The sequence below is a fragment of the Strongylocentrotus purpuratus genome, unplaced genomic scaffold (genome assembly GCF_000002235.5).
Source record: "Strongylocentrotus purpuratus isolate Spur 01 unplaced genomic scaffold, Spur_5.0 spur5_scaffold_15, whole genome shotgun sequence".
In the NCBI taxonomy this organism is placed as follows: Eukaryota; Metazoa; Echinodermata; class Echinoidea; order Camarodonta; family Strongylocentrotidae; genus Strongylocentrotus; species Strongylocentrotus purpuratus.
In genome coordinates, this window is record NW_022145600.1 from 10,938,511 (window position 1) to 10,957,970 (window position 19,460).

A 19,460-nucleotide genomic window follows, 5' to 3' on the forward strand; every position below is an offset into this window, starting at 1 on the left:
TGTGTTTTTTTTTTTTTTGGGGGGGGGGGGCTATAGGAATAATTACGGTAGCAGGTTCTCCATAATGTGATCTGTTTTGTGCAATTCCAGATTTGTTATCCATATTATCTCGGTCATTATGAGTATTTCGTCTAAACTATTTCATACTCTTTTCAAAACCACGTCAGAATCCAATCTTTTTTTCACTATAAATAGGACCTTGATACCACACACATGATACTTATTCTGGTTGCTCTCGGTCAGGATCTTTCAAGGGCAATTCTTGATTTATTTTTTGCCCTTTGAAGTTGCTTTTCTTCCACTTCTAACATAAAAATAATAAAGAGAGAGAAAGAGAGAGAAAGAAAAACATGGCAACGATCTTCTAGACTTTTATAACATTTAATATACAAGAATATACAATATACAAGAAAAATGCATGACGTTTTGAAATATAATTCGAGTTTGATTGTCGTTACGATCAAACTTTGCTCCAGTTCTCGAAAGTTTGCCCCACTTATAGTTATAAAAAGTCATTTGAAATCATTTACTCTAGTAATCCATTTGTCTCCCTGTAATTAGCACCGGCACTTTCATCTATTGTTTACACGCTTTTGTTTTATCGGCTCGGATGCTCGCTTCTGATTGGCTAAAAGTATACTCGTGCGACGCGGCGCAAGTTTAAAGGACTGGAGCGGCGTTGGACATAATCAAAAGAAAAGGAAAATGTCATTTTAGGATTTCCAGTTCTCTGACAAAACCACCCAGGACTGATAGGAGAGCTAAACTTAGAGACTGTGTTTTTTGTCGGGGGTTGGGGGAGAGTGGGGGGAGGGGTGATGAATAAAAAAGAGAGCATGTAAGTCCATTTCATCGTTTGTTGGGGGGGGGGGAGGAATATTAGAATAACAACGGTAGAAGAATTCAGATATTGGTCCATATCACAAATTGATACTAATATACTGATTTTAAAAGTTCTACCAACTCGGTTCTATTTCACATATGTTTGAAACTCCAGTCGTTCTCATCAATGGATTTAGTTAATACTGATTTGATTAGAATATATTTTTATCTGATCATTTTGACCAAAGTTGTCCCATTTCATGCAGGCGAAGGGGAGCTAGCTCAGATGGTAGAGCGCTCGCTTAGCATGCGAGAGGTACCGGGATCGATGCCGGGTTCTCCATAATGTGATCTGTTTTGTGCAATTCCAGATTTGTTATTCATATTATCTCGGTCATTATGAGTATTTCGTCTGAACTATTTCATACTCTCTTCAATTGCACGTCATAATTTTACATTTTTATCTTAAAATACATAATGAAACAGATATTTGTATTTTGATTGCTCTCGGTTAGAAACTTTCAACTATAATTCCTGATTGATTTTAGGCTATTTTTAACTTGTTTTTCTTCTAATACGAAGAAGTAAAATATAAAGAGAGCAATATCTTGTATGTTGTATGAATTGAAACAAATATTGAAATAATTCCTGATAATTAATCTCAATGTACGGGTTCAATCAATGTCTAACAGATTGTATATTATCGCTTTGAAATTTCCCTTTGTAGGTGCCCTTTTTTCCAGAAAGTCCCCTTTTTTCTCGGTGCCCCCCCCCCCCACTTTGAATGTCAATCGGCCGCCCGTGTGTGTTTGTTAGGGTGGGGGGGGGGGGGGGGTAATGAATAAAAATAGCGTGTGAGTCCATTTCATCTTGTGTTTTTTTTTTTTTGGGGGGGGGGGGGGTCTCATAGAATAACAATGGTCGCAGAATTCAGATATTGGTCCATATCACGAATTTGATACTAATATACCGATTTTACAAGTTCTACCAACTCAATTCTATTTAACATTATGTTTGAAACTGCAGTCGTTCTCGTCAATGGATTTGGTTAAAACTGATTTGATTAGAATATAATTTTTCTTATCATGTTGACCAATGTTGTCCCATTTCATGGGAGCTAGCTCAGATGGTAGAGCGCTCGCTTAGCATGCGAGAGGTACCGGGATCGATGCCCGGGTTCTCCATAACGTGATCTGTTTTGTGCAATCCCGGATTTGTTATCCATATTTTCTAGGTCACGATGAGTATTTTGTCTAAACTATTTCATACTATTTTCAAAAGCACGTCAGATTCTAATATTTTTAAAAACTATAAATAAGAGCTAAATACCACACACATGACAGAGAGAGAAGGAGAGAGAACAAAAAAAAAGGCATGGCTACGATCTTTTATACTTTTATAACATTTAACTCTTAAGCTGCCACCCATACAATGCACCCAGTGCCACAGTGCTAATCCCTATTGTGCCCGCTACTAATCTCCTGTGTGCCAAGTTAATTTAGGGTTGGTTCAAGTGCGTGTAGTTTAAATTGTTACTATGTTTGATCCACTATAACATCTCATCTGTATATTGTATAAAAAAGAATTGTACGTTAAAGTTGTAGGAAATTTAACCCTCTTTCTGTTGATACCAATATCATTTCATAAATCTTTAATTTTGGTAAAGTAAATAAGCACTATCAGTGAGTTGTCAAACCAATCCGTTGTCTCATTTCCCGCACACAATCTGAGGGGCCATGATCAAAACTGACAAATTTGATGATAAAATATCGCAATTTTCTCAGGAAAATCCAATGTAACGGTATATGTGAAGCACACAAAATCAAAACAACAATAAACCCCCTCCACAAATACAGTAAGCATTCATGCGTGCACGCAATGCGCATCGCACAATAGGCATAAACAATTAGCTTGTGTACTTATGCACGAAAATGTGTCCGTGGCACGCGAGCGGATGAGAGTTTATGTGTGCATGGCATGTCAACAGAAACCCGGTTATGTATGCGTGGCACGCCAGCGCATGCACAGAACAGTGTTCTTGGCACGATAAGAGTTAATATACAAGATTTATAGAAAAAATGAATGGCGTTTTGAAAAATAATTCGAGTTTCATGGTCGTTACGTTGCTCCAATTCTCGAAAGTTTGGCCCACTCATAGAAAGTTAATTCATCTCATTTACCCTAGAAATGGAAGTTTTCACGGATTGATGTGTTCGACCAAATTATTATCCAGCTATCGCATGTCAAGATCAATCGATTGAGCAAATGCATGAATTTGTCTAAATTAGGTGAAACGTTCAAATGTCTACATCAGTATAGGTTAGACTGCTTTTAACATAATTCACAGTGCAGAGTATAACGAGGATATTGATTATTGATGGTATTCATGGAACTATCCAACGTATTCTTCTCAATTCAGGTTTAATAAAAACAAAAACAAATCATAAACTTCGACACAATACAATCAGCAGATGTTCACATAAATCTGATGATACTTATTTGATTATTATGCAGATCAGTCTGATATTTGAAAATTCCCCTCATCAATATCCTTGAATGTGATCTTGTCGAAAGAGTCTAAATCTCGTCGACCCGGCGTCGCTTCGAAGGCGATGAGAGAAACGATGTCAGTTTGCAAGAGGACATTGTATCGACGCTTCAGCTGTTGACATCGACAGAGCTGGAAGGAGAAACTGAGCGGCTACTACTGGGTGATGTGGTCATCGAGTACGATGAGGGAGACGACATCCATGGCCAGTCGGGTCGCTGCACCAGTCTGTTTGGGTAAAAGTTCATGTTAAGGTCTGAGTTGAAGTTCCATGGCTCATGAGACGGACGCCTGTACGTAGCCGTTGCTGAAGTCAGATGCAATGACCAGTCCGCGGCCGAAGCTGTCGTCGATTTACCTTTCTTCTGCTCGACCGATCTCTTGGCGCGAACAAACTTTCTTTGCTGACTTCTCATTACTCTCTTGCTAGTAGGCGTTGACGCTGAGTTGACGATATCTGATGGGCACAGCGGACAGTTATGGACGTTGCATTTGAAGATGACGGAGGTCGTTTGAGTACGATGTCGAGACCAGATGATGGAAGCGATGGCCTTGCTGAAGTCAGGTTCGTAGGATGTGATGGCGATTGAAGACGGGCTGATAAGATTCGTGACGCGGCGCAAGTTCAAAGGATTGGTGCGGCGTTAGACAAAATCAAAAAGAAAGGGAAAATATAATTTTAGAATTTCCAGTTCTCTGACAACATGTTTATGTGGGGATGGGGGGGGGGGGGGGTAATGAATAACAAGAGCGTGTAAGTCCATTTCATCGTTGTTGTTGTGTTGAGTTGTGTTTTTTTTTTTTGGGGGGGGGGGGCTATTAGAATAATTACGGTAGCAGAATTCAGATATTGGACCATATCACGAATTTGATACTAATATACCGATTTTACAAGTTCTACCAACTTAGTTCTATTTCACATATGTTTGAAACTGCAGTCGTTCTCATCAATAGATTTGGTTAAAACTGATTTGATTAGAATATAATTTTTCTGATCAACTTGCCCAAAGTTGTCCCTTCTCATGCAGACGAAGGGGAGCTAGCTCAGATGGTAGAGCGCTCGCTTAGCATGCGAGAGGTACCGGGATCGATGCCCGGGTTCTCCATAATGTGATCTGTTTTGTGCAATTCCGGATATGTTATCCATATTTTCTAGGTCATTATGAATATTTCGTCTAATTATTTCATACTCTCTTCAAAAGCACGTCAGAATTTAATATTTTTTCAGTTTAAATAAGAGCTTGATACCATACATATGACACATATAATTGTATTCTGGTTAATCTCGGTAAAAAACTATCAACCGTATTTCTTGATTTATTGATGGCCCTTTTAAGTTGTTTTTCTTCCACTATGGGGAAAAAAATAATAACGAGAAAGAAGAAAAACATGGCTACGATCTTCTAGACTTTAAAGATCTAATATACAAGATCTATAGAGTAATTCACGTCGTTTAAAAAAATATTTCGCGTTTGATTGTCGTGATGATCAAACTTTGCTCCAGTTCTCGGAAGTTTGCCCCACTTATCATAGAAAGTTAGTTGATCTTACATACCCTAGAAATGGATGTTTTCACAAATATTATTATAATAATGTATTATAATATTATTACCCCGGGATCGATTCTCGGGTTCTCCATAATGTGATCTGTTTTGTTATCCATATTTTCTAGGTCATTATGAGTATTTCGTCTGAACTATTTCATACTCTCTTTAATAGCACGTCAGAATTTTTGTTTTTCTTTTGTCGTTACGATCAAACTTTGCTCCAGTTCTCAAAAGCTTGCCCATCTTATTATAGAGAGTCATTTGATCTCAGATACCCTAGAAATGGATGTTTTCACAAATTGATTTATTAGCAAAGAAGTAGCCATCTGCCAACCCCTCCCCCAATTATCACCCCGTTTAGCACCGGCGCTTTCATCTATTGTTTACACGCTTTTGTTTAGTCGGCTCGGATGCTCGCTTCTGATTGGCTGAAAGTATACTCGTGCGACGCGGCGCAAGTTTATAGGACTGGAGCGGCGTTGGACATAATCAAAAGAAAGGGAAAATATCATTTTAGAATTTCCAGTTCTCTGACAAAATCATGCAGGACTTTTGGGAAAGCTGAACAAAAAAGAGTGTGTGAGTCCTTTTGTTTTTAGGGGGAGGGGGTCTTTTAGAATAACAATGGGCACGTAATTCAAATATTGGTCCATGTCATGAATTTGATACTGATGTCCGAGTTTACAAATTTGACTGACTCAGTTCTATTTCACATTATCTTTAAAACTCCAATTGTTCTCATCAATGGATTTTATTAGAAACTAATTTCCTGATGAATATGACCAAAGTTGTCCCTTTTTATGCAGACGAAGGGGAGCTAGCTCAGATGGTAGAGCGCTCGCTTAGCATGCGAGAGGTACCGGGATCGATGCCCGGGTTCTCCAAGATGCGATCTATTTTTGTGCCATTCCACATTATCCAAATTAGTTATGAATATTTCGTCTAAATCATTTCGTACTCTCTTTAATAGCACGTCAGAATGTATTATTTTTCAGTATAAATAAGAGCTTGATACCACACCTATGACACAGATACTTGTTTTCTTGTTGATCTCGGTCAAAAACTTTCAACCGTTTTTCTTGATTTATTTTTTGGCCCTTTCAAGTTGCACTTCTTCCACTAGAAAGAAAAAAAATAATAAAGAGAGAGAGAGAGAAAAAAAAAAAACATGGCTACGATCTTTTTAGACTTTTATAACATTTAATATACAAGATCTATAGAGTAATGCATGGCGTTTTGAAAAATAATTCGAGTTTGATTGTCGTTACGATCAAACTTTGCTCCAGTTCTCGAAAGTTTGCCCCACTTATAGAAAGTCATTTGATCTCATTCGCCCTAGAAATGGATGTTTTCACGAATTGATGTGTACGACCATATTATTATCCAGCAATCGAATGTCAATATCAATCGATGGAGCAAATGCATGAATTTGTCCCAATGAGGTGAACGTTCAAATGTCTACATCAGTATAGGCTAGAATGCTTTTAGCATAATTTATAGTGCAGAGTATAACGAGGACATTGATTATTGATGGTATGCTTGTGATAAGTATAATGCAATTTTATATTTTATCCAATTATTCATGAATCCCACAACAGAGAATCTATTTGACTAGAAATATTCGCGTCTCTCAATAATCTCAACCATTGGCTGCCCTTTATTATTGCACGATGTGGAATCTATTATTTATACATGAATTGGGTAGTAGACTAAGTTATTCACAATTACAAAAATCAGTACTGAAAAGACTCGTTTTCATATTTGAACAAGGCAAACACAAGTTGCTAATTCAATGGGAGAAAGATAGAGAAAGGGAGAGAGAGAGAGAGAGAGAGAGAGCGAGAGAGAGAGGTACAGAACAATGGAGAGAGCTAAAGAGAAGGGAAAAAGAGAAACGAGAGCAATGAAATAAGTGAGATAGATAAAGAGAGAGAGAGAGAGAGAGAGAGAGAGAGGAGGGGGGGGGGGGGCTTCTATTCCGAGGCGCACTTAGAGTCCGAATACATAACATCCTCTTGATGAGCATTGCTAAAAAAAGGGTAATTTTTCAATTGTTATTAGAAACTCTTAAATGTTTTTTGTAGTTCTCAACTCCTTAAGGTACTTTGTTCCAAATAAAGTGTAATGCTGCCGAGAAAACACTTTCACCAAAAGCGGCTCTTGTTCTTGTGATCTAAAGAAGATGTTGATGTGATGATCTTAGATTACAAGAACTTGGAGGTGTATAGGGTATAATTAGATTTTGAGGGTAACATGGTGCGATCCACTTATAACTTTCCGTGTCAGAAAAATCTAAAATTGTGTGCGCTTGTGATTAGACAACCTGTGGAGCTTCTGAAGAACGGGAGATATAATTTATATTCAAATTTAGATGTCCATGACAATACCCTGGCAGCCACATTCTGAGCATGTATATGTTTGTCAATATGTATGTATTATGTAGTTATAGGAGATGACATGAAATCTGCGTACAATGTGCCAGATGGACTGTACCCATACCCATTCTCTAATTCTGAAGGTTGATATTCCATGAAGTACGTTTCTACGTAACACAGTCATATGGAAGAAGTGACATCAATGTTGTCCGAGTTGTCATTATATTATATGAATCCTCGAAATGATCGTTTAAGGCATTTAATTGTAATTGAGAGAAATGAAAATGAGAGAATAAGGCCTAAATAAAAAGATGTGGTATTGCCCTATGCGACCGACCCAAATATCTTGAAATCTACGGTCGGCTATTTAGAGTAAACAAATGGTAAAGTATTAAAAACTGAGAAATATAAGCCCAAAGAGGGAGAATAAAAAGGAGAAAAAAAGCATTAACAACAAAAAAAAATTCCGACCAACCGACCCATGATTTGGCCCCTGAAGGGCAATACAACATCTTTTCTTTAGGCCCAATGGTGCGTCTTCCGCCCTCCGTAATGAATTGTGGCATAGGTTGAAGAAAATATGTGCGCCAGGTCCCTGGCTTAGAAAGCCAATGCCTTAACCTCTAGACTATACGGAGACGTAACGGGTCAGTAGTTTCGGCGAGACCAGATTCAATTGACTGGCAGTTTGTACTGTTAATTGCAGTAGTTGATTAATAGACATTCCATAATGAAGTTGATTTTGTTTATAAATGTAGATACATGGCCATGATTTCCTTTCATGACTTAATAACCGGATACAACACCTAGAAATAGGACCAGGAAAGACAATGAGCAAAGGATTAGAAATATGAGTTTATTAACAAAATTTAACATATAATATCGTATATACATTTCAAGTTAAACACACAATGAATCAAAATAAAGAGTCACAACAATATGAGGAAAAAAAGCATGAAACACGCATTGTCTACAGCTTCCCCCCACTTTAAAAAATATAAACATATATATATATATATAATATGTACCTCTTGTTAGATTTACTTTTATATCGTACATTATGTTGATTTCCACATCTAGAGCACAGTGTCTTACTCTAGAATTTCCTTCTCTCCCCCCCCCCCCCCCCCACAGAAGGTCACCTTTGAGGGCCATCTCTTTAATATTCATTGTGAAATAGGGAGGATTGGATCAACAAGCTTTGCCGACAGGAGCCGAACAACGAGAGAGAGAGAGAGAGAGAGAGAGAGATAAATAGAGAGAGGGAGATAGAGAGAGAGAGAGAGAGAGAGAGAGAGTGATATAACTGAGAAGCTTGCCATCATCAACGCCGAGAAACAGACACTCCTGAACAAAAGACCAGAACTCATCTCCAAATGCCGCCACGAAAACAAATTCTACCTCTGCAACTTCAAAAGAGACTATACTTAATTATATATATATATATATTTATGTACTAGCACCTTGGTGGAGACTGTACCTGAACAATTACAATAGCCCCTTCACCCATGAGTACATCTTATTGTTTTGTATTGTATTGTATTCCTTATTTTGAACGTATTGTAGATTGTAGAGTAATCATTCTACAAGTTGCCTGATGATCGCTCGCAAAGCGTGAAGCTCGGAGTTGCAACCATGCTCCATTAGTCTGCCTTATCCTATATATATATATATATATATATATATATATATATATATAGTGAGAGAGAGAGAGAGAGAGAGAGAGAGATAGAGAGAGAGAGAGAGAGAGAGAGAGAGAAAAAAAGGAAAGAAATAGTCATTGAGCGGGAGGGTGAAAACCTCAGTTTCAAAATTAATGTACAAACAAGCATAACGTCCCATTTTGCTCACTAAATCCTGAACATATTCTAACTTGTTTTTCTTTTTCATTTTAATACACAATCTGACAATAATGTCATTGGTCTTATCAAACCAAATTTAAATCCTATTTTATTTTGTTTCCTCACATATTCTTTTCAAGATTTTAGGGCAGAAATATCACTTTCGGCATACCTTGAACAATATAATTTTTATTGCTTTAATACTGTGATGATAGCAGATGTAAATCCTAAGTTTTGTGGCTCTTGTTACGTCAATGTGTTATTTACTATTATCATAATGTAAACTTTTTTTATTAGTATCATTTACGTCATCAACATGACTTTTGTTCATATCATTTACATCATTTACATTGTTTTAATGATTACAATCATTTCAATATAAACTTTACAATTATCATATCTTGACTGAAACATCTTATGATGTTCTTTTTTGTGGAATTTCAAGTTTTATTGATCCTTTTCATTTCAAATTAAACATGGAATAGTTTCAACATACATTTTGGTAGATCATGCTATTACGGACTAAAAAGATCATTTAATGTAATAACATAACAGAATATCTTTAAGGAAGTTCTTTAAGGAATATGAAAGTTATATACGTATAATATTGTATGTAATTGTGATAAACATGTTTCGATTAACACGTACATCATGCGAGTTATTTTACAATTGCATATAAAAACAACAAATGTTTAGCTATGTATACTCAGTTGTATGGTACAGAAATATAATTATGGATGTAATACCATTAAATATACAAATTTTGTACAAAGCACCAAGTCATCGTGCAGGTTTATCCCAAATTTACGTGCGTTGCTTGTCCACAATCATGCATCGGAAGTGGCCTCTTATTAGCCCATTGAATACAGAATCATTCCCATATATTTAAAAACAGGAGCGACTTGATTCCCATAGCCCATGTGGATTAACTATCTGTGTGTGCGTCTCTCGGGTCTCACAATCTCTCCCCCTCTCTCTCTCTCTCTCTCTCTTCTTCTTCCTCTTTCTCAAAAGACGTTCAGAATAGAGCAGGGGGGGGGGGGGTGTTTCACAAAGATCCTAAGTTGAACTTATCTCCAAGTTGGACTTACACTTATGGAAAGCCATAGCATCTTTGAAAATATTTTGTACAAAATATTTTAAAAGGCGTAAAATGTTGATTCAAATCATTCATATTTTCTTTTATTATGGGAGATTTCATGTTCTTGATGTGGAATTTATAAAAAGTCTAAAATACTTGAATTTTTGCTTTTAAATATATTTCATTATGAGGCTACAAAATGGCTCTCCATAATTTTTAAGTCCAACTTAGAGTTAAGTTCGTCTTAGATTCTTTGTGAAACGACCCCCAGGTCTCAGAATCTTTATCAAATTTTCGTTCGAATCGAAGCTCAAACAAGCGTTTCGGTAGATGACGTTCTGTCATACGATGTTCAGACTATACAAATGATAATTACATATCGAAAAAGGAAGGGAAAATGTTAACATGTTCACGGTACAAATACAAGCACGTACACAATTACAGTCCCATACTATATTATTGTACGTTGACAACCTGCTCTCACATTCGAGCTACTTTCAGTGTGTATGTACAACATCGATAATCGAAAGAAAAAATATCAAATGATTGTCTCAAAGTCGACTACAATATCCATTTCAGCAAATGTCTGCAAATATCTCCTCTATCTTGATGTGTTAAAACCTGAGAACAACGCACACGTTCGCAGTAGGTGCATCAAAAAATGGCGCACTGAGTAATGTGAGCTAGGAGTTTTAGAATCAACACCCATAATCACAGCATATATTTGTTCCCTCAAATTCTGAAAATGATTCATCCGAGTCGATAATACCGACTGAATTAAATAACTGTACGGGTCTTTATATCATCTTTAGACCTATAAATCATTTCGATTGAAATTTGGACATGTATCTTTGTAGGCATTGCAAGTAAAAAAATAAATATGCCTATATATGAAACTGTCATCGAATTTTAACACAAATTTCAAAGAGCCGTCTGGAATCATCTTTAACGTCAACAAATCAAGGGTTTCCCAACAAAAGCCAGAGGACGTAGGCATCAAGCGCTTCAAAGTTGGGCAAATGGCTACCCAAATGGTTCTGTGTCTGACTGTGAGTCTGAATCGTCCTGCAGGACTTGAGGCCAGCGGATGTTGTTCCTGCGCATGAAGTAGATGATACCAAGTGTGATGATGTAGAAGAAGACCTCGATGCCGAGGAGGATCGTGGCGTGCCACCAGTCCGTGAAGAGTGTGAAGTGGATCTTCGGTAGCTCCGATGCCGAATTGTTCGACGTCGAGCCGACGACCGTCCTCCTGTCCAAATCGCTTCCGATCGCTTCGTCGGTCATCTCGCTGGATCCTGCTGGAACTTCCGTGGAGGCTACTGGAGGGGTGAACCTGGAACTGAAATCAGTCCTGGATGGTTCTTCAGTTGATGAAACCTCGCCAGGCTTATTTGTCGGTTCGGAGTTGATAGTCGTCTGTGATGATGACGACGACTCCGTTGCTGACGATGGCGACGTCGAGAACGACCTTGACGTGAACGCTGTTTTCCCGGAAGCGACACTGGGACTGCTTGACGTTGGATTCGTTGAAGATGTTGTGAAATTCTCAGAGATATTCGATGGCTCTTCACTGGAAGAGTGTAATGTGGGACTCTCCGATGAGTTCGGTGCTAATGTCTTAAAAGATGAGGACTTTGATTCCGTTGATGTAGATAAAGCATCAGGAGATACTGTTGGCAATTGCGATGATGGAGACGATGATTGTGACGCTGATGATGAGAATGTGTCAGTTGGTCCAACTGAGATTTCAGTATAAGGCACAGATGTAAATGTGGATGGAAGATTGTCTTTTGACGTGCTCACGTTTGAAGCGTCTTGGGAGATCTGTGGAGGGAAAAATCAGAAAAGAACAATAGAATTATGTTTTCCTGCAATAAAACACCATTTTCATTTGTCATTGGATTCCCGGCAGAAGTATCTTTATGCATGAAAAGGAAATTGTTCTTTCTTGGATTGTTTTCCATGACGTAAATCATACGTAAAAACCAGTCATCGAGTCAGAGAAAGATCTATGAACTAATAATTTCAGAAGCTATTTAAGTTGAATTTCTATAGTGTTTCTTTAATGCTGCACGAGTTTCTTTCATTTTCAACAGTTGTGATGAATAATATATTTTCATATAGATCATTTTTGTCATAATTATATCCCAAACACCATATGTAAAATATGTGTTCACATGCCAATTTGGGGTAGGAGTGTATTTTTGCGAAGCCAGATCGGAGACACAATTACGTGCATGGGTAGATAAAGGTCATTTCTGCACAATAATTGTATCATCCTCATGTCCACGTTCATGTATTCAGGAAAGTTACGTAATCGTTATTCGTTTATGCACAGGTAGGTATATTCTATTCAGGGATCTCCTTATTCTTTGTGCATTTTATTTTTAGAATAAATACTGCCAAAGTGATGGAGGTGCTTCGTTTGGCCCCTTGGAAAGAATAAGGAGATACCTGAACAGAATATACCCACCTGTGCATAAACGAATAATGATTACGTAACTTTCCTCAACACATGATGATGATGATACAGTTGTGCAGAAATTACTTTTATCTGCCTATGCGCGTATTATACCCCATTCACAGTGGTTTTGAAATTTGTAGCGGCGTTGTAGCGGAGCGGCGACACCGCCATAACACCGCTACAAATGCATTCACAGTAGAAAAGTTATCCCGCTGCAGCAGCGGGATAAATATCATGTACCCATTCACGCTGCAGCGGGTGATTTTTATTACCTCCGTAACAAACACGTGTATGCATGGCTCATGACCCGCGAGTGACCCCGATATGACCGGAAATACTTGCTTGAAATTGCGCGGTAAACATGTCAAGTTGCTTTTTGTATCCTCGATCATATTACTTTTTAAAAAACTAGCATTTTTATTGCTTCCAGTCAGAATATTTTAATTTTTTGAAGTGTGAAATATTTTTATTTGGATAATTATAATACCTACATAATAATAAAATCAATTTGAATCCACTGGTTACTTTATTTCTATTTCACTTTATGTTCCCCATTGCTGTAGAAAAGAGGTCAGTGATAGGTAAGTAAACAAATCACACGTGTTTGTCGCGGTGTTATAGCGGAGAGCCTTCACACTGAGTAAACACCGCGACAGCAGCGGGACTGTCCCGCTGCTGTAGCTAGGCGTCCCTAGCGATAGTTTGTGTCGGCGTTATCGCTAGGCGGTGTTATCCCGCTATAGTTTATAACGGGTCCGAGCCTTCACACTGAAGACAACACCGCGACAGCAGCGGGACAGTCCCGCTGCTGTCGCGGTGTTTGAGGCCACTGTGAATGGGGTATTAGTGTCTTCGATCTGGCTTCACAAAAATACACTCCTACCCCAAATGACACACACACAAAAAACGGTTTGGATCAGTTTGCCATTGACCGAGGTATGACAATGAAATAATCAATATTCACAACAATAGAGCCCATCGTAGTACGTAAATAAAATGATGATCTACTTAAACGCCCATCTTTTACCAAGGGGGGCTAGCTCAGATGGTAGAGCGCTCGCTTAGCATGCGAGAGGTACCGGGATCGATGCCCGGGTCCTCCAATCATTTTATTTTCCTAAATCCTTTTGGGATCAGTATGTATTTTTGGATCATTAGAACAGTCATGAAAACCATGGATTTGAATTATTTCATCTCCACTTGCATCAAGGGGGGCTAGCTCAGATGGTAGAGCGCTCGCTTAGCATGCGAGAGGTACCGGGATCGATGCCCGGGTCCTCCAATTATTTTATTTTCCTAAATCCTTTTGGGATCAGTATGTATTTTTTGGATCATTCGAACAGTCATGAAAACCACAGACTTGAATTATTTCATTTCCACTTGCACCAAGGGGGGCTAGCTCAGATGGTAGAGCGCTCGCTTAGCATGCGAGAGGTACCGGGATCGATGCCCGGGTCCTCCAACTATTTTGTTTCCCTTTGTTCTTTTGGGATCAGTATGTATTTTGGATCATATTAGAACGGTCATGAAAACCACGGACTTGAATGGTTTCATCTCCACTTGCATCACCTCGACATGAAGCAAAAAGAAGTATGAATTGATTTAATAAACTGGTCTGCCATGGGTTACGATTTTTCAAATATTTTTATTCAAATAATAAAATCAGTATATGAAAGGATGATATGCAGAGAAGAAATCGAATTGTGGTTGGAACTCTAGGTGTGTGTGAGGGTGGTGGGATGGGGAGGGGGGGGGCTCCCTGTCTTCATTGCAGCTGATTCACATTGTCATTCACACTATTTGAATTCATGTCACCACCCAAACTGAAAGAGTGGACGGGACTACATAAATGCCTGAATTGCGTGTCCACATAATACTCCTTCTCTCTTAAAAACACGACGAAGTACATGAAGATGTTGTCATTTTCTTTTCTTCGTTTATCCAAATCTGGAGAGAGGTCAAGCGAAACGGGATGCTGGCTGGTGAATAATATAATTGATCACCGACCATGGGTGATGATTTCGAGCGAGGGAAAGATGTACCACAAAGTAAAACATTACTAGAGTCTAACCACAAAGTGCATGTATCCATGGTAACTAATCTATCTGCATGCTTTTATCGTTCTTCTTGTTCTTCTTGTTCTTGTTCTTACATCTTCTGCTCGAATTATTCGTTGTTACGCCCGAAGTACTGAATTATCGCCGCATCACTAACTATCGTCCAATATATAAAAAGCGTCTTCTGCCCCTGGCGCTGGAGAGAGAAAATCGTACCATCTAGCCCGCCGTTTTTGAATGACGTTACCATAGGAACGCGGAAGAAGTAAAAGTCACCCTAACTTAAAATCCACAAAAGGTGAAAAGCAATATCTTGATGTTCGCGTGTTGTGGCTTTGAGTATAGACTTGTCATCTCCCTCTTTGTCAATTACAAGTTATTAAGAAAATGCCCGCATTAGTGGCAAATTAATTGGGAAACGTGTCGCCTCTATACACAGCGCGATTAATTATCGTGACATCCAAAATGGGAAAATTATTATTAATAGTACGTTAGGGACATGGTTAATGAGCTTATATGATGTACTATTATACATGTATATCCAGCTATCCCTCAGCTCTAATCCATGAACTCTAAGGAAAAAAGTTTATCACTTTGACTGTACATATTTTACTACTGATGACACGATGATGGTTGTTCTACAGCGCATGTTAACGTCCCCCTTGCGCCTTCTTCTAAATAACTTTCTTTGGCGATGAATACATCAGGTGGTGTCAGACAGAGGCCAATTATCTGGAAAATAGTTATCCGGATTATTCGTAGCCTGTCTGTCACCTACGTATCTAGATATCTGTAAACTAGATAATTCAAGATGGGTCGGGAAAATTGTGTCTGACACCACCTAATCAGTTCACCTGTGGCAGCTGTTATCAAAGCAGAGTGTATGTCGAGAAATAAAACATGATATACAATGTGCAACATGTTCAATACCCTGAGTAGGGAGAAAGGTTGGGAGGAAGGGTGGGGAGAGGGAGAGTGTAATAGTGAGAGAGAGAGAGAGAGAGAGAGAGAGAAATAGACAGATAGACATAGAGAGAGAGAGATAGACAGATAGACATAGAGAGAGAGAGAGAGAGAGAGAGAGAAAGGGGAGGGAGAGAGAGAGAGAGAGAGCGAGAGGGAGGGGTATTTTTTTGTTGGGGGGGGGGAGGGGGAGACATAAAAAACAGTTGTGTTTTATCAGCGACAAAAGTACTGAAAATACTGAACGCGGTACTCCCTTTTGTAAATGCCTTATTTGGATTGTCATTATGTATACTTGTAATCCATTTGCTTGCTATTATTACCATCAATAGCGTGAATATCGTGCAACCTTGTAGAGGACAATGGCTTCACTTCCAGGGGATACAAACATCATAATTTCTGCCTCACAAAAAATGGGGAAACACGGGAAAGCATCATCTATTATTCATGGTATAGCATGATTAGCCAGCCGAGTATGTAATTGCTCCATCCATACGCATTTTATTTTCTCTACAAACCTTAACAACACAATAATCCGCTGACCACGAGCAAAATGACACAAGGAGTAAAACCAAACCTATTATTTAGGCGTACCTGTTAATTTTCTCCGTAGGGGGGGGGGGGGGGGGGGGCTTACACCTTTGACCAAACTAGCTTTTCTTTTTAATAAGAAAATGTACAAATAAGAGAAATTAGCAAGCAAAAACACACACACTTGTTTATTTAAAAGAAATAAAAATTTCGTCACACAAATTTACTCTAGATGATTCATACAAATGATATTGTTAGGGCACTTTGGTGCTTGAACATAATTATACTCGGGGACCTGCTACTCAAACACTGTATTAGGATATTCAGGCACCTCGATAGCTGCCCGAAATAGGGCATTTGCCCAAATAATTGGTATTTTCGAATTCCCCCAAGTTCACAGCCGCTGACTCCTCGGCCTATGCTAGTAAATTGAAACGGATGGTATTCGACCGTGTAGTGAAAATACACAGTAATTCAGAAACTGCGAATAACATGAAATCCTTTGGGAATAGTCATTTGCAGGTCAAACATAGTTTTGTTTTGTAAACAAAGATAACTATCATTTCAATGTTATGTATCTGCAATATATATTCCTATATTTCTATATCTTTCAAAATGTCGATATGACTGTAAAAAACTTGGAATATCCAAACGCATAATTATGCTATTTTAATGTTAGAAATTTTTTTAAGAATATCTAGTATCATATTCCACATACTAAGAATCTTGCTCGAGTCTACGATTGGCCAAAAGTAAATCACGTGATCAAAGATAGTTCACCCATCATTGATGGGAGAGGAAAAGTTCACTGTGTAGATAGTAGTACTATTTACACAGTGCAACGCACATTCCCTGGAGATAGAAGTGCTATCTACACAGTGCAACGCACTTTAATTGTATACGTTGCTTATTGCTCTCCTCTTTAAGCGCTTTAATGTGAGTACTATGGTCACACCACCATAATACATACACTGCACGTTCGTACACCGTTTGCAAGCTGTTATTTGATGACTTGTTGCTCTAAAATGACGGAAGAAGTGAAATGTTTCCGATGTGGAATATAAAGCAAATAATCACCTTTCGGTTTCAGGCGATGGCAAACTATCACTTCCTCGGCGATCTGAATGTATACGCTATCTTTCCTCAGCTTCGCTTCGGAAAGATAGCTACATCCAGATTGCCTCGGAAGTGATGGTTTGTCCCATCACCTTCACCAACGGTAGTGATTTGCTTAATATATGATTCAGTGAATAGAATACCTATCATACAAACACGCGTTTTTCAAGACACACTCATTTACACATGACATTCACGTTTTTCTTCAACATAATTCATTGTAGGTCATCTAAAGAGAAAGATGCTGAATACGGTAATGTAGTGAGGAAGGTGAACTGATTATTAATCATTGTACGTATGTACGTATACAAAGTTAGGTCTATTTGTACGACGGTGGATAATGACTCGAAACTTGAACAGGTGTTTCTGTGTTTACAAAGGCTTGATAGATTAGCTTAATTACACAAAATATACACGCTAAGCCAATATACACAGTATTAAGTATTTGGGATATATGGTACACAGACTGTTGGTTGTTCTTTGTAGGTTTCCATGGTGAGTGAGTACATTCACAAATAGAAACTTTAAAGCCCCACTGTACTACTTATAGCTACTTGCGCCCTCTATATAGCAACCAATGCCTAATCGGTGCCTGTTGGTCCCCCATGGTCCCCTTCTGCTTATGATAATTGAGAACTGATTTGATGAGATAATCACCTGCCAGTGACCTCGCAGGGAGGTCTAATCCCTCCATGCCAAACTAGTGCAGAGGGGCTTTAAGTTACACCGTGTGGTAGCCTCACTGAAAAGCCTGTTGAAATATTCTTTCGTAAAAAAAAACACAGCTTGTGTGCGTTTAGAGGAATTGATGAATAAGTATAAAGAAAATGGAAAGATGATTATAGAATGAAGTTATCATTAAACGCTATTTTTTTCCGGTGTTGTGTACACCAAAAATGAGGTGAAGGGGAAAGGGGTAGGAAAGGGAAAGAATGAGGGATCGAGATCGAGAAGCAGGTTTTGAGCAGATCACAACAAAATTGAAGAGTGATAACTGAATAGTATAGCTCTGTTGGTAATCGTCTTTGGAGTCATTCTGAAAAGAATTTCTGAACTATACACTGTCGTTCGTGAAAAGGAGTATATCTGTCTCGATTTGTTTCGAACAGTGTGCTCGGTTCATCGCCAGGAGATTCATAAGGAAATGTATAAGAAACTCGTATAAAGAATCATCACATAGCGAAATTAGGAGCGTACAGAGTTACAGCCTATTCATGGAGACTATACAAAATATATAAGAAATTCGTATAAAGAAACGTCGCATAATCATCGAATAGCGAAACTCCGGGGAATGGTGGGGAGGGGCAGAATATAAAAGAAATAGAAAGAAAGTAGTACGAAGGAATAACATGTATAATTCATATAGCATTTCCAAGCCAAGTCCCTCCATTCAATAACTTATCTCCTATAAATGCCCCCCCCCCCCCCCCGTGAGGAAATCTCCGGGGCCCCTCCCCCATTAGTATGAGCATACCCTTGATACGCCACTGTATGCAGCCATCGTAAAGTGCATGAGTTGCCCCACGACAGCTGCCCTTTAAAAAATGTGTTACATACCCGCAATGTACATGTTTTTATCAGCAAAGCAATATCGACGAGCAGAAACTGACGATGTAGAAACAAGATGTGACCATCATGATGAAAATGACATTTGAATGTGTTTTCATTCCCTGGTTTTATAAACTAAAATGTTGTTATTGTTGAAAACACACTCCACTCGACAGGCAGGCACTACGCAATTTTTACGTTGGACTAAGGTTTTAATTGCTAAATATATCAAATCATCTCAATGAAATTAAATGTGGCCTGAAAATCTTAATGGTTGCTTTAAGGTTTTAAAACTTCAACGGTTGCACACTATAAAGCAACGGTGTTGCTACAAAAACTTCAAAGTCATATTTACTTTGAAATTTTAATAACTACCGCTTAACAATCTTTGTATGTAATATACGAATCCTTCCCACTACAAAAGGTATCATTTCAGACTACGAAATCAACCCCAATCGACTTAAGGATTTTATTCGGATCTATATCCAAACCTCCCTTTCGACATACAGAAATTCACACCAGAGAATGATGGATACTTATCATATTTGACAAATGGAAGCAACT

At 38.4% G+C, this 19,460-nt stretch overlaps 1 long non-coding RNA gene and 6 other non-coding genes across 7 annotated transcripts in view; 6 read left to right on the top strand and 1 right to left on the bottom strand.

Moving 5' to 3' along the window:
• The first annotated feature begins 1,933 nt into the window (after positions 1 to 1,933).
• TRNAA-AGC lies at positions 1,934 to 2,006 on the top strand. The gene has a single exon. It is a non-coding gene; the product is annotated as a tRNA-Ala (tRNA).
• Positions 2,007 to 4,403: 2,397 nt separating this feature from the next.
• TRNAA-AGC lies at positions 4,404 to 4,476 on the top strand. The gene has a single exon. It is a non-coding gene; the product is annotated as a tRNA-Ala (tRNA).
• Positions 4,477 to 5,728: 1,252 nt separating this feature from the next.
• On the top strand, positions 5,729 to 5,801 carry TRNAA-AGC. Its single transcript has one exon. It is a non-coding gene; the product is annotated as a tRNA-Ala (tRNA).
• Positions 5,802 to 10,652: 4,851 nt separating this feature from the next.
• LOC100894006 overlaps positions 10,653 to 19,460 on the bottom strand; it is a 35,952-nt gene continuing 27,144 nt past the window's right edge. The window contains exon 4 of the long non-coding RNA XR_973423.2: positions 10,653 to 12,041. This is a non-coding gene — a long non-coding RNA (putative protein TPRXL). The remainder of the gene's footprint in view (positions 12,042 to 19,460) is intronic.
• TRNAA-AGC lies at positions 13,712 to 13,784 on the top strand. The gene has a single exon. It is a non-coding gene; the product is annotated as a tRNA-Ala (tRNA).
• On the top strand, positions 13,891 to 13,963 carry TRNAA-AGC. The gene has a single exon. It is a non-coding gene; the product is annotated as a tRNA-Ala (tRNA).
• On the top strand, positions 14,071 to 14,143 carry TRNAA-AGC. The gene has a single exon. It is a non-coding gene; the product is annotated as a tRNA-Ala (tRNA).